We start from the raw sequence: 15,098 nt of genomic DNA, 5'->3' as shown, positions 1-15,098 counted from the left end.
AAAAGAAATGAAGACAGAATAGTATTAATAGACACAAACACAGATATCTCTTTATTTGTCTTTCAAAGTGATATAAAGCTTAATAAACTAAAATCATTTTGTCACACAAACCTACTGGTAGGAAGTCAAATGTTCAACATTTTGGTTCTACAGTTCAAGTGTCAGAAATGTCAAACTTAATCTGGTTGTGCATTAAGTATTTAAGTACAAAAATAATTTGAGAAAATTGAAGACAGTACAAAACATTTTGACTGTAGGTAGAAAAATACTTGGAAGGTAATAATAATAATAATAAAATAATCCTTTGCATTTCAATAGGGTTACAATAGGAACCCTAATAATATGCTCTAATCTCACAAGGTCTATCATACTTAACATATTTTACACTTCCGCCACAAAACAAGGACTGTCTAGTACGCAACACAAATAATACACATTCATTAATATGTGCCGTGAGCCAAAACCTTTAAAAGGTTTGCATGCACACGTGGAAACACTTGTTAATGGTCATTTCCAGAGAGAAATCAAGAGTTTTGTCTAATTTCACAAGGGGGGCTAATAATTTTGGCCTCAACTGTACGTCCTTTATAAAGTGCAGATGTCTTTCCCGACGCAAAGCCAACCAGGAAACATGCTTTGGTACATGTAAAAACAAGTCACATTGTGTTCATTGATAATTCTTTAGGTACTTTAATTAGACTGGGAAACTGCGTTTTTCCAGGAATACACTGTCACTTCCTTGTCTTGTCATACACTTGGTATACGGAAGTCATCCAGGTGTATTTGTTAAACAGGTTTTGTTACTGTGCAGTCAAAGGGGAGGACTGAGGTGCAATAAGTTGAAGTGTTTCCTGGTAACTAGGCTTATCAGCAGATGAACAGTTTCTCCAGTTACAAAGCATGGGCATAAACCACATACAACCTACTCCTTTGCCAGATCAGATTTCTTGGTTTTTACTTACTGTTTTGATGTGCAAATAACACTTAATTCCAATGTGCCTGTCAACAATGAATGTTTTAGATTTTATTTAAGTGCTAAATGATGAATTGATCCTTTCGAAATACCATTTCCTACAGTGGTTTACTAATGGCGTAAAACTGACGTAATATATGCTTATGTGGTCCATACAGTTTGTGTCCAGGTGGTGTTTCTATGGTCCAACGACAACCCTTTGAATTTTTCTCACGTTGACCGTGTGGGCTGTGCCGTTTAGGAGCTGGTCTCTCAAAAACTAAATGGGGAGAGAACAAAATAGTGGGTCAGTCCGACACTTTTTTTTGCATTCCATTAGTTGTCATTACTCACGATGAGCTTTGCCCAGACAGCTATTTCAATTTTTGAGTTACGTACCTCTTTGACAAGCTCGACAATGGTTCCGTTGCTGAGCTCACCAGAGGAAGTTAGCTTAATCTCTAGACCTGCTATGATCACGGGGCCTGTGGGGATTAAGAAAATGTCATAATTGATTAACAAATACCGTAAATAAAAATGATGTCAATGTTAGAAGACTCTTTGCCCGTGAGATCCCATTATTGGTACATACATTGTTTTCCAAGGCGCTTAGAAATAGCAGAAATATTTAAAATAACTTAAACAATTTAAATTAAAGCAGAATACATTTTCAAATCAAATAGCTGATTTTGTTTTTACCCTCCATGTCTGCTAGTGGGAAATCCACAAGGCTGATATATTAGAGTCACCTGCAACTGAAGATTAAAAGGATATTTCTTCTGCATTGATACTTAGCTCTTTTAAGAAAACTTTTATTGTTTGCTAATTTATCCTTCAAAGAGGTCTTTTACTATCAAGGGTACTTAACATTCTTCATAAATTGTGTTCTGTTTTTACTTTTTCAGTATGCATGCTTTTATGGGTCAAAATATCTCCCCTATTGGATTTGAGCTATCCATTTGATCGAAACTAAAACCTCACCTTGGATTGTTATTTGTCCTTCAGGAGTTATCATGGTTGTTGTAGGCGGAGTTGTGGTTGGAGTGGTCGTGGTTGTGGCTGGAGTTGTTGTGGTTGTGGTTGTAGCTGGAGTTGTGGTGGTTGGAGTGGTTGTGGTTGGGGTAGTAGTTGTTTGAGCAGTAGTAGTTGTTGTTTGAGCAGTGGTAGTTGTAGTTGGAGCAGTAGTTGTAGTGATTGGTGCAGTTGTAATTGTGGTTGAAGCAGTAGTAGTGGTTGGAGCAGCAGTTGTAGTGGTTGGTGCAGTTGTAATTGTGGTTGAAGCAGTAGTAGTGGTTGTTGCAGTAGTAGTTGGTGGTTGGTTGTAGTGCAAGTTGTAGTTGTTGGTGCAGTACCAGTGTGGTTGTTGTGGTTGGAGTGGTTGTGGTTGGGGTAGTAGTTGTTGTTTGAGCAGTAGTAGTTGTAGTTGGAACAGTCAAAGTTGTGGTTGGAGCAGTAGTTGTAGTGGTTGGTGCAGTAGTTGTTGTTGGAGCAGTACTAGTTGTGGTTGGAGCAGTAGTTGTTGTGGTTGTGGTTGGGGTAATAGTTGTTGTTTGAGCAGTAGTAGTTGTAGTTGGAAGAGTAGAAGTTGTGGTTGGAGCAGTAGTTGTAGTGGTTGGTGCAGTTGTAATTGTGGTTGAAGCAGTAGTAGTGGTTGAGCAGTAGTTGTAGTGGTTGGTGCAGTGTAATGGTAGTGGTTGTTGAAGTTGTTGTGGTTAGTAGTTGTGTTGGTGGTAGTTTAGTTTGGAGCAGTAGTTGTTGTGGTGGGGTAGTAGTTGTTGTTTGAGCAGTAGTTGTAGTTGGTTGGTTGGAGCTAGTTGCAGTGGTTTGGTTGGAGCAGTAGTTGTTGTGGTTGGAGTGGTTGTGGTTGGGGTGGGTTGTGGTTTGAGCAGTAGTAGTTGTGGTTGGAACAGTAGAAGTTGTGGTTGGAGCAGTGGTTGGTGGTTGTAATTGTGGTTGAAGCAGTAGTAGTGGTTGGCAGTAGTTGTAGTGGTTGGCAGTTGTAGTTGAAGCAGTAGTAGTGGTTGTTGCAGTAGTTGTTGTGGTTGGAGCAGTAGTGGTAATGGTTGGTGAAGTAGTTGTGGTTGGTGCAGTAGTAGTTGTGGTTGGAGCAGTAGTTGTTGTGGTTTTTGTTAGTAGTAGTTGTTAGTTGTTTGGTGCAGTAGTTGTGTGGTTAGTTGTGGTTGCGGTTGGAGCAGTAGTTGTTGTGGTTGGAGTAGTTGTTTTGGAGCAGTAGTTGCTGTAGGTTGGAACAGTAGTTGTGGTTGGAGCAGTAGTTGTAGTGGTTGGCAATAGTTGTTGTAGTTGGAGCAGTAGTAGTTGTGGTTGGTGCAGTAGTTGTGGTTGGAGCAGTAGAAGTTGTGGTTGGAACAGTGTAGTGGTTAGTAGTTGTTGTTGAGCAGTTGTTGTGGTTGGAGCAGTAGAAGTTGTGGTTGGTTGTGGTTATTGTGGTTGCAGTAGTTGTGGTTTAGTAGTTGTTGTTGGTGGTTGGAGCAGTTGGTTGGTGCAGTAGTTGTGGTTGGTGCAGTACTAGGTGGTTGAGCAGTAGTTTGGAGTGGTTGTGGTTGGGGTAGTGTTGTTTGAGCAGTAGTAGTTGTAGTTGGAACAGTAGAAGTTGTGGTTGGAGCAGTAGTTGTAGTGGTTGGAGCAGTAGTGGTAATGGTTGGGCAGCAGTTGCTGTGTGGTTGGAGTGGTTGTGGTTGGTGCAGTTGTTGTGGTTGGTGAAGGTGGTTGTGAGTAGTTGTTGTAGTTGCGCAGTGGTTGGTAGTTGTGGTGTAGTGTTTGGTGTTGTTAGTTGTTTGGTTTGTTAGTGCAGTTAGTTGTGGTTTAGTGGTGGAGTGGTTGTGGTTGGGGTAGTAGTTGTTGTTTAGTAGTAGTTTAGAGTGAAGTTGTGGTTGGAACAGTAGTTGTAGTGGTTGGTGGTTGGTGGAACAACAGTAGTTGTGTGGTTGGAGCGCAGTAGTTGTGTGGTTAGTTGTAGTAGCAGTTGTGGTTACAATGAGTGGTTGTAGTTGTTGGAGCAGTAGTTGTGGTTGTAGGTTGGAGCAGTAGTTAGTTTGTGGTTGGTGCAGTTTGTGGTTGGTGAGTAGTTGTTGTATAGTTGTGGGATGTTGTGGTTGAGCAGTAGTAGTTGTGGTTGAGCAGTAGTAGTTGTGGTTGGGGCAGTAGTTGTTGTGGTTGGTGCAGTAGTTGTTGTTGTTGGGCAGTAGTAGTTGTGGTTGGAGCAGTAGTCTGGTGGAGTAGTTGTTGTAGTTGGAACAGTAGTTGCAGTGGTTGCAAGTAGTTGGAGCAGTAGTAGTGGTTGGTGCAGTAGTTGTTGTGGTTGGAGCAGTAGTGGTGGTTGGTGCAGTAGTAGTTGTAGTTGGAGCAGTAGTTGTTGTGGTTGTAGTTGTAGTGGTTGGAGCAGTAGTCGTAATGGTTGGTGCAGTAGTTGTGGTTGGTGCAGTACTTGTTGTGGTTGGGTTAGCAGTAGTAGTTGAAGTTAGTGGTTGGAGCAGTAGTAGTTGTGGTTTGTGGAGTTGCATGCAGTAGTTGTTGTGGTTGGAACAAGGTTGGCAGCAGTGGTTGGGCAGCAGTTGTTGTTGTTGTAGTAGTTGTGGTTAGAGCGGTAGTAGTGGCTGGTGCAGTAGTAGTTGTGGTTGGAGCAGCAGTAGTTGTGGTTGGAGCGTAGTTGTTGGGTTATTAGTACAGCTAGTTGTGGTTTAGTTGTGGTTGAGCATGTTATGTTGGAACAGTAGTAGTGGTTGATGCAGTAGTAGTTGTGGCATGTGTGGTTGAAGCTAGTAGCTGTGGTTGGTGCAGTAGTGGTTGGTACAGTGGTTGTGGTTGGAGCAGTAGTAGTTGTGGTTGGAGCATTAGTAGTCGTGGTTGGAGAATTAGTAGTGGTTGGTGCAGTAGTTGTAGTGGTTGTAGGTGGAGTCGTTGTGGTTATTGTAGAAGGAGTTGTGGTTACAGTGGTTGTCGCTGGAGTTATGGTTGTTGTTGGAGGTGTCGTGGTTGTAGATGGAGTTGTTGTGGTTGTAGCTGTGGTTGGAGGTGGTGTGGTTGTTCCTGCAAATGTCATGGTAGGAGACGGAGTTGAAAAGTGAGAGACAGTATTTGTAAATTGTTTTTTTTTGTCTAAAAATGTTAACAATTTGGTAACAAATGTATAGCCCATTTAAATAGCTCCATCAATGCTACCACTGTAATTTCACCCTGGCTTAATCCGTTGAATGAACATCAAATAAGGATGAGAAGGCATTGTTTAGTTAAGCCAGGTATAATTTATCCTGGTAAATGAACATTCATGTCTCCTTGAAGTAGACCCTTAGGTCGATCACAGATGTACTGATGCAGAAATGGAGTGAGAAACACTAAGAAACACTTAGCCACGAGATGGGTGTTGCACTCCTGCTGCAAAATAAAACACCGTGCTTTCAATCAGCCTTCATTTGCGATCTCCAGCAGTTGATCTTCTTCTTGCGACCGTGACATGTGACCGAGGCAAGCATCTTGACATGCTTCACGAGTGAATCATAGACAGATATGGCGGAGAGAATCCGGTAATTTTCCAAAATAAAACATCGTTCAGCATTAGATAATAAATAAAACGGAAATAATGTAAGATATGTATACTTTCTGTGCGGCTCGGTACCAATCGACCCACGGACCGGTACTTGTCCACTGGCATAGATGACTGTGTGCCAGTTCAGTGACAGACAGACAGACGACTTTATTGATCCCTTTGGGAGGTTCCCTTGGGGAAATTAACAATTTTTTTTTATTATTTATTTATTTATTTTTTTTGTGTGTGGCTCTTCATTATGATTCTCCATTGTCCTTGACAGTGAGAATTTCAAGCACCATGCCACGTTGATAGTACACCAAATCATGTCAATAATCCTAAGTGGACGTGTTGTCTTTTTAATTATACAGTTTTCATTTTTGTAATTATTTTATAATCCTATCAAAAATAATTGTAAAAAATGTCATAATTGTCTACCTGTCTAACCGTCTAACTGTTATTTGGTCTTGTTTGTCGGTGTTCACTAAAGGGGACATTTTGAATTTATTTCATTTACATTTTTTTAATAAGACATTCATAACAGCCAACAACCAAAGCCAAAAATTGTGACTTAAAATTAAATATGTAAATTAAATGAATTTTGACCTTGTCCACGGGATGCACAAAAATATCCAAGCAAAATGATCCAATAAAGATTTTTGGAGTCCATGGTGAGTGGTGTTACTCAGTCCTCACTGCTGTAGGTACTGAGATAATTTTGCACATCATGCTTGGATTGTGAATTGCTCCTCCTTCACTTACAGAGGGAGGTGACAGAGGGAGAGGCCCCTTTCATATAACCTGAAAAACCAGGTAGGTTTACAGTCGTGCATGTTTACAAAATAAATTATACTACATAACTAAATAAAGAAACACATGTTTTTCATCAGAGAAACTATTCTTCTCAAAGTATGACAGTTCATATTTTAAGTTATAACAATGTGAAAAGTATGTTTTTTTCACACATTGGCTGTTGGTTACTGTATTTCTTACTTTGTATTTAAACTAGGGTTGATGGTGTTTTGTTTAATTCATCACAGATGAAAGATATTGAAAACTGATTTTAGCACCAATCTGAAATCATAATCTTTAACGTCACTGATGTATGAAGGCAGTGGATATCATGCATATTTCTATCCTGTAGACTATTTATAATGAGTGATACTTGTTTTGTAAATGCTCAGTAGAGTTGCTGCAGTTAAAACACAGTGGAAGACCCATCAACATCAGCATAGAGGAATTTCCCACTTCCCACTGGAAACCCCAGTTGTCATACAATCTGTATGACAATTATTCGCTCACACAGTCACATTTACGGGCAATGTAGAGTGTTCAATCAACCCCTGCATGATTTTACACAGATGTGGAACAGGAAGACCCCCACACACAGGAAGAACATGCAAACTCCACATAGAAAGGCCCAGACTGGGACTCTTCTTCTGTAAACTATTCTCCACATGGGCCTTGGACATGTAACTATTATGAATCTGCTTTTAAATTGTGTTGTGTTAATAGTAATTCAAGTAATAGTCGACTGAATTTGGATGCTGTTTTCAGTCAGCATAACTCTCCAATAGAGTTCACAATCGCATCAACATCCCTTACCTTGTATAGTTGTGGTTGTTGTAGGTGGAGCAATAGTTGTGGTTGGTGCAGTAGTAATGGTTGGTGCAGTAGTTGTTGTGGTTGGAGCAGTAGTAGATGTGGTTGGAACATAGTAGTAGTTGTGGTTGATTGCAGCAAGTTGTTGTGGATTTGGAACAGTAGTTGTGGGTTAACGGAGCAGTATTAGTTGTGGTTGGATGGCAGTAGTAGTGGTGCAGTAGTTGTTGTGGTTTGGTGCAGGCTAAGATGTTGTGGTTGGAGCAGTAGTTGTAGTAATTGGGTGCAATGGTTGCTGTGGTTGGAGCAGTAGTAAAGAGGTTGGTGCAGTTATTGGTTGGAACAGTAATGGTATTGGAACAGTGCTGTAGTGGTTTGTGCAGTAGTTGTGGTTGGAGTAGTAGTAGTTGTAGTTGGGGCAGTAGTAGTTGTGGTTGGAACAGTAGTTGTAGTTGTTGGAGTTGTAGTAGTTTGAATTGCAGTAGTAGTTTGGTGCAGCAGTAGTTGTAAGTTGTGGGTTAGTAGTTGTGGTTGGAGCAGCAGTAGTAGTGGATTCCATTGCAGTAGTTGTTGTAGTTGGAGCAGAGTGGTAATAGTTGGTGCAGTAGTTGTGGCTAGAGTGCAGTACTAGTTGTGGTTGGAGCAGTATTAAAAGTTGAATTGCAATTGTGGTTGGAAGTAGTTGTGGTTGGAGCAGCAGTAGTTGTGGTTGGAACAGTAGTAGTGGTTGGTGCAGTAGTAGTTGTGGTTGGAGCAGTAGTTGTAGTTGTTGGTGCAGTTGTAGTTGTGGTTGGAGCAGTAGTAGTTGTGGTTGGAGCAGTAGTAGTGGTTGGTGCAGTAGTAGTTGTGGTTGTAACAGTAGTTGTAGTTGTTGGTGCAGTTGTAGTGGTTGGTACAGTAGTAGTTGTGGTTGGAGCAGTCGTAGTGGTTGGTGCAGTAGTTGTGGTTGGAGCAGCAGTAGTTGTTGTTGTTGGAGCAGTAGTAATTGGTTAGGTGAGAAGTAGTGGTGTAGTTAGTGCAGTAGTAGTTGTGGTTGAGAAGTAGTAGTGGTTGGAACGGTAGTCGTTGTGGTTGGAGCAGTAGTAGTGGTTGGAACAGTAGTTGTAGTGGTTGAATTGAAATGATTGGTAGATTGCGATGATTTAATTTATTAGTTGGACGATGGATTTAATTAGAATTGCGAAGTTGTGAGTGGTTGATTGCAGTAGTTGTTGTTGTTGGTTGGAGCAGTGGTAGTTGTGGAATGATGGTATTGTAATTAGTTGGAGCAGTAGTAGTTGATTAGTTGGAGCAGTGATTTGTGGAGTACTAGTGGTTGGTGCGGTAGTAGTTGTGGATTGGAGCAGCAGTAGTTGTTGTTGTTGGAGCAGTAGTAGTTGTGGTTGGAGCAGTAGTTGTAGTGGTTGGTGCAGTTGTAGTTGTGGTTGGAGCAGTATTGGTTATTGGTTGGGCAGTAGTAGTGGTTGGTGGTAGGTTGTGGTTGGACAGTAGTAGTGGTTGGAACAGTAGTTGTGGTTGACAGCAGTAGTTGTAGTTGCAACAGTAGTTGTAGTGGTTGCAGTAGTAGTTGTGGTTGGAGCAGTAGTAGTGGTTGGTGCAGTAGTTGTTGTGGTTGGAGCAGTAGTTGTGTTGGGGTGGAGGTGTTGTGGTTGTTGTAGATGGAGTTGTTGTGGTTGTAGAAGGAGTTGTAGTTGGTTGGGCAGTAGTAGTTGGAGTGGTAGTGGTTGGTGCAGTAGTTGTGGATTGGAGCAGTAGTAGTGGTTGGAACAGTAGTTGTGGTTGGAGCAGCAGTAGTTGTGGTGGTTGGAACAGTAGTAGTGGATTGGGCAGTTAGTAGTTGTGATTTATGTTGTAGTTACAATCGTAGTGGTTGGAGCAGTAGTAGTTGTAGTTGGAGCAATTAGTAGTTTGGTGTAGTTGTAGTTGGAGCAGTAGTAGTGGATGGTGCAGTATGTAGTAGTAGTAGTAGTTGTGGTTGTAGTAGGGTTGGTGCAGTAGTAGTTGGTTGTAACAGTAGTTGTAGTGGTTGCTGCAGTAGTTGTAGTGGTTGGTGCAGTAGTAGTTGTGGTTGGAGCAGTAGTAGTGGTTGTTAGTAGTAGTGGTTGGAGCAGTAGTTGTTGTTGTTGGAGCAGTAGTAGTTGTGGTTGCAGTAGTAGTTGTGGTTGAAGCAGTAGTAGTGGTTGGAGCAGTAGTCGTTGTGGTTGGAGCAGTAGTAGTGGTTGGAACAGTAGTTGTAGTGTTTGGTGCAGTAGTTGTAGTTGGTGCAGTAGTTGTTGTGGTTGGGGCAGTAGTTGTTGGTGCAGTTGTAGTGGTTGGTGCAGTAGTTGTTGTGGTTGGAGCAGTAGTAGTTGTGGTTGGGGCAGTAGTTGTAGTGGTTCAGTAGTTGTGGGTTGGAGCAGTACTGAGTTGGTTGGTGGTGGTGGTTGTGGTTGGACAGCAGCGTATTTGTTGTTGGAGCAGTAGTAGTTGTGGTTGGAGCAGTAGTTGTGTGGTTGGTGCAGTTGTAGCAGTAGTTGTGGTTGGAGCAGTAGTAGTTGTGGTTGGGCAGTAGTAGTGGTTGGTGCAGTAGTTGTTTTGGTTGGAGCAGTAGTAACAGTAGTTGTGGTTGAGCAGTAGTTGTGGTTGGAACAGTAGTTGTAGTGGTTGTTGCAGTAGTGTTGTGGTTGGAGCAGTAGTAGTGGTTGGTGCAGTAGTTGTTGTGGTTGGAGCAGTGTTGTGGTTGGACCAGTAGTTGTAGATTGCAGTAGTTGTTGTTTGGAGCAGTAGTTGGTTGGATGATGAATGTTAGGCAGTAGTTGTAGTGGTTGGTACAATAGTGGTAGCTGGAGTTGTTGGGGTTGTTATAGGTGGAGTTGTGGTTGTAGCTGGAGTTATGGTTGTAGCTTGGTTGTCATGGTTGTCGTTGAAGGACTTGTGGTGGTTGTAGCTGGATTGACATGTTTGTTGTGGTTGTAGCTGGAGTTGTGATTGGGATTGGGTTATCATGGTTGTAGATGGAGTTGTTGTGGTTGTAGCTGGGTTGTGGTTGTGGGTGGGGTGTTGTGGTGGTTGTAGATGGAGTTGTTGTGGTTGTGGCTGGAGTTGTCATGGTTGTTGTGGTTGTTGTAGAGCGAGTTGTGGTTAGAATGGTTGTGGTTGTGGCTGGAGTTGTTGTGGTGGTTGTAGATGGAGTTGTTGTGGTTGTAGCTGGAGTTGTGGTTGTGGGTGGAGGTGTTGTGGTTGTTGTAGTTGGGTTGTTGTGGTTGGGGGTTATTATTGGGTTATGCATTGGTTGTTGTGGAAGGAGTTGTGCTTATTGTAGAAGGAGTTGTGGTTAGAGTGGTTGTGGCTGGGTTAGAGTGGTGGTTGTAGATGGGTTATTGTGGTTGTAGCTTGGTTGTGGTTGTGGGTGGAAGTGTTGTGGTTGTTGTAGATGGGTTGTTGTGGTTACTGTAGAAGGAGTTGTGGTTTGAATGGTTGTGTTTGTGGCTGGGTTATGCGTGGTGGTTGTAGATGGAGTTGTTGTGCTTGTAGCTGGAGTTGTGGTTGTGGGTGGAGGTGTTGTGGTTGTTGTAGATGGAGTTGTTGTGGTTGTGGCTGGAGTTGTGGTTGGAGTTGTCGTGGTTGTTGTGGAAGGAGTTGTTGTGGTTATTGTAGAAGGAGTTGTGGTTACAATGGTTGGTTGTGGCTGGAGTTATGCGTGGTGGTTGTAGATGGAGTTGTTGTGGTTGTAGCTGTGGTTGTGGTTGTGGGTGGAGGTGTTGTGGTTGTTGTCGATGAGTTGTTGTGGTTCTTGGCGAGTTGTGGTTGGAGTTGTCGTGGTTGTTGTGGAAGGAGTTGTTGTGGTTATTGTAGAAGGAGTTGTGGTTACAATGGTTTGTGGTTGTGGGTTATTAGTGGTGGTTGTAGATGGAGTTGTTGTGGTTGTAGCTGGGTTGTTGTGGTTACTGTGAGAAGGAGTTGTGGTTAGAATGGTTATTAGTTGTGGCTGGGTTGTCGTGGTGGTTGTAGCTGGAGTTGTTGTGGTTGTGGGTGGAGGTGTTGTGGTTGTTGTAGATGGAGTTATTTGGCTGGAGTTATGGTTGGAGTTGTCGTGGTTGTTGTGGAAGGAGTTGTTGTGCTTATTGTAGAAGGAGTTGTGGTTAGAATGGTTGTGGTTGTGGCTGGAGTTGTCGTGGTGGTTGTAGATGGAGTTGTGGTTGTGAGTGGAGGTGTGGTTGTGGGTGGAGGTGTTGTGGTTGTGGCTGGGTTGTGGTTGGGTTGTCATGGTTGTTGTGTGTGGAAGGAGTTGTTGTGGTTACTGTAGAAGGAGTTGTGGTTAGAATGGTTGTGGTTGTGGCTGGAGTTGTCGTGTTGGTTGTAGATGGAGTTGTTGTCGTTGAAGCTGGAGTTGTCATGGTCGTTGTCGGTGGAGTTGGAGACAGAGTTGAGAAGTGAGAGACAGTATTTGCAAATTGTATTTTTTGTCTAAAAATGTTAACAATTTGGTAACAAATGTATAGCCCATTTAAATAGCTCCATCAATGCTACCACTGTAATTTCATCCTGGCTTAATCCGTTGAATGAACATCAAACAAGGATGAGAAGGCATTGTTTAGTTAAGCCAGGTATAACTTATCCTGGTAAATGAACATTCATGTCTCTTCGAAGTGGACCCTGAGGTCGATCACAGATGTACTGATGCAGAAATGGAGGAGACATTTGTCTCCAAGTGAGAAACACTTGAAAGACTTGATACATATAAAGTTCAGAGACAAATCCTGGCAGATAATTGTGAATTAATGCACAATTATCTGTAGGCCAATATAAATATTTACAGAGCTCATTTGAGCAAAATAACTGCTTTTACGCAGTTCCATAGTTTTATACTGTAAACTATGGAAAAAAAACAAATAACAACTTGTTTCATTATTATTTTTTTTTAGGAAAAATATTTTGTGAAGTCAGCAATTCATGTTACTCGCACAGAGTGACATTTATGTGCTATAGCAGCTTAGGGCCAGCAGAAGGCCCTCAGGTACTCTGCATGCAGTTATTAAAGGGTTGTTGCCTATATTAAAGTCAGATGAATGGAAGAAAAGGTGTCTGCAACAAACATGTTTATTTCTGATCAGAGTGACAGCTGACTTGATGGACTGAGCAGCAGGAGCTATGGTAAGCCTGGTCCGGACCGCACAGAATAAATTGCCATGGTAAATTATGAGCCACTGCTTTCGAGCCAATTGGAGGAGCATTTATCATTGAACATTCTTGTAAATTTCAATTTCAGATAGCTTCAATTTCAGATAGCTTAGTCCTGCAGTTAACGAACAAAAGTGACCACACACCTGACATTGCTCTGAGAAAAATAAATGACTGACCACATGACACAAGGACATTTTCATGGGGGCAACAACAGGTGTGCAGACACTTTGTCTAGTTTACGCTTTCCATCACCCAGTTTTTTTGAAACAGAATGTGCTTTGAACAATTTCTGTTAGTTTTACAGTCACACAAGTATTTATTCTTGTAATCAGTGAGTGAGTGAGTGAGTGATACTTTCTGATGCTCTTTGTCCAAATGTGGGTTGCATTGCTTTAATATATAACATTGAACTTTGCTTGTTTTATGTCATGAGAAAACAATCATACATTGTTGATGAAACTTTCATCGCAGGCCAAAAGATGTTGCATTATTAGAATAAGTCATCTGTATAGTGCAATAAATCACATATACTTTGTGTCTGGAAATACTCTGTCCTGGTTCAAAATACATCCAATGAAATATAAACAACCAAAGTTAAAATTATAAAATGTGTCATGAATACTGACCTTGTAGATGGGATGGACAAATAGATCCAAGCAAAATTATCCAACAAAGGATTCTTCTCTCCATGATGAGAGGTGTAAAGGCACAGAGAGTTCTTTCTTTCTGTGATCTCATATTATGCTTGGGTTTTGAATTGCTCCTCCCTTAAATTAAAGAGGTTGGTAACAATAATTTGGTGTGAGAGGCTCCTTTCATATAACCTGAAAAACCAGATGTGTACATAGTTAGGCCACTACAAACTAAATCAAGTGACATGTCATACTTTAAAAGACTGCAGTTGGTTAAAACATTGATGGTGATTGTTATTAAAATGTTGTGAATAGGACTGCAGCATCCTCAAACAATGGGTCTTTTTTTGAATGTTTTGAGTGGCTGTGATGTGGTCATATAGGCATGAGTATCACGAATATCACGCCGGGTGTGATGTTGCTTTTAAACTTTTATTGCTTTTATGAGTTGAAAATTAGAAGATGGAACAGATTAAGATTTTTTTATTGTTTTTATTTCACCAGTTTAATGTGCCAACAAAAACAGTTCCTCAACCTGTTCAATTTGTTCATCTCAATTAATTCTGCAACGACAAAAGAAAGTGTCTGTTGAGAGTTGCGTTGGTGGTTTGAATGAATCTGACGAGATCTGAGAGGTCACTGCTCCATCATTACCTGCTCTGTCGTTTGATCTCCAGTAGTATTTTTTAATAAACTGTGTGAACAATTTAATCCTGTTTTCTCATCAGGCATCAATAAATGCAAATAATCACAGAAATCTCTAAACAAATTATTTTCCTGCCTAGAATTTCCAGACTATTCAGACAATTTTACATAAAAATGTTGCTATGGTTGTTGTCTAACCCGGTGTGTTGTTTCCTTTTCCATGTGACTTGCAGTTTTTCTTAAAATCATCTAAAAGCACAGAGGGTTTTGATCAAACCTCCCATTGACTCCCATGTTAAAAAAAATTAAGATGAGGGTGATTTTAAAGCTGTAATTTCTCTGTCAATTCATACCCGTTTTTCACAAATTTAAATGTGGGAGCTCCCTAAAGCCTCCCGACACTCACAAATCAGGACTTCTATCTGTCTCATCTGTATCATTGAAACATGACAACTTGAAAACATGTTGCTTTCTGTTTTTCACCTGTTTTTGACTGTTATGACATGTTTCCACTGGCTCTACTCACCACACCTCGGCATGGTTAAGTTGCGTTTCCGCTAGCATAGTACCAGGTACCAGGTACTTTTTTCGTACTTGCTCTGGCGAGTTTCCAAGCGGGATGAGTAGGCACTATGTGTGACGTCGCCAGACTGCCGGCCACTGGTTGGCCAGAGTGCCGTCACAGGAAGAGACGTCCGACACAAAAATCAAACCAAACAATGCCAAACTGTAGATCAGTTAAAAAAAATCCTAAAAATGTGGGTTAATCTCCAACAATTACCAGGGGAATGTCTAAAAACTCAATATTTAACAGTGGATTCTGGTGTTTTTAGCAACAGTGCTGCTGATCGCGACCGGCGTCACAAACCCTGCCAGTGTATTTCAGTCCAGACGGAGTCTGTGCTCCAGTCATGTAGGAAGCACTGAACAAATATTTTTAATTAACTGATTCTAGTGATTTGATTCAGTTACACTGAAAACAACTGCTTTACAAGTCATTAGTCACTCTTTTATATGTGTGTGTGTGTGTGTCGTGTGTAAAACGAAGTCACCGCAGTGTCATGCAGCCGCGCGGTGATGACTCTGCCCACGTTGAGTAGGTACCTTTTCAGTAGTGGAGATACAATCTAAACCATGCCGTGCCGTGTCGTGCCGTGCCGTGCGGAGGCGAGGCGAGGCGAGACCATAGTTGAAAAGGGCCATTAGAAACAGGTGTTTGGAAAGGGAGAGGGGGGTTGAAGAGGGGGAGGGGCTTGTACAATGCAATTGCAAGTGTCAGTCTCTCTCTTTAAGTTTTAAAGGTTCAATCTACAAATCTACTCCATCGATACTCCATTACAAGCTCAAGTCCTGCACCTGATGATATTGGCACCAAAAAGCAGGGACGATCAAAATTTCACTGCATAATCTTCTAGTTTGGTTTTATTGTTGAGCTCATTTAGTGCACATTTGCACACCTGTTCTAAGTTTTAAATATTGAAGTGGTTTACTTGTTAAATTCAAGTCCAGTAACACCACACTTAGTGCTTCACTTGAAAGTGCAAATTAATATTAGGCCACT

At 41.5% G+C, this 15,098-nt stretch overlaps 1 long non-coding RNA gene across 1 annotated transcript; it reads right to left on the bottom strand.

Annotated features, from left to right (window-relative positions):
• Positions 1 to 19: 19 nt before the first annotated feature.
• Positions 20 to 2,044, bottom strand: LOC122780437. Its single transcript, XR_006361695.1, has 3 exons — positions 1,934 to 2,044; positions 1,352 to 1,437; positions 20 to 1,232 (listed from the first exon to the last, which is right to left on the bottom strand). It is a non-coding gene; the product is annotated as an uncharacterized LOC122780437 (long non-coding RNA).
• Positions 2,045 to 15,098: the final 13,054 nt, after the last annotated feature.

This window comes from Solea senegalensis, linkage group LG14, assembly GCF_019176455.1.
Source record: "Solea senegalensis isolate Sse05_10M linkage group LG14, IFAPA_SoseM_1, whole genome shotgun sequence".
In the NCBI taxonomy this organism is placed as follows: Eukaryota; Metazoa; Chordata; class Actinopteri; order Pleuronectiformes; family Soleidae; genus Solea; species Solea senegalensis.
This window is presented reverse-complemented; position numbering and strand designations above follow the sequence as displayed.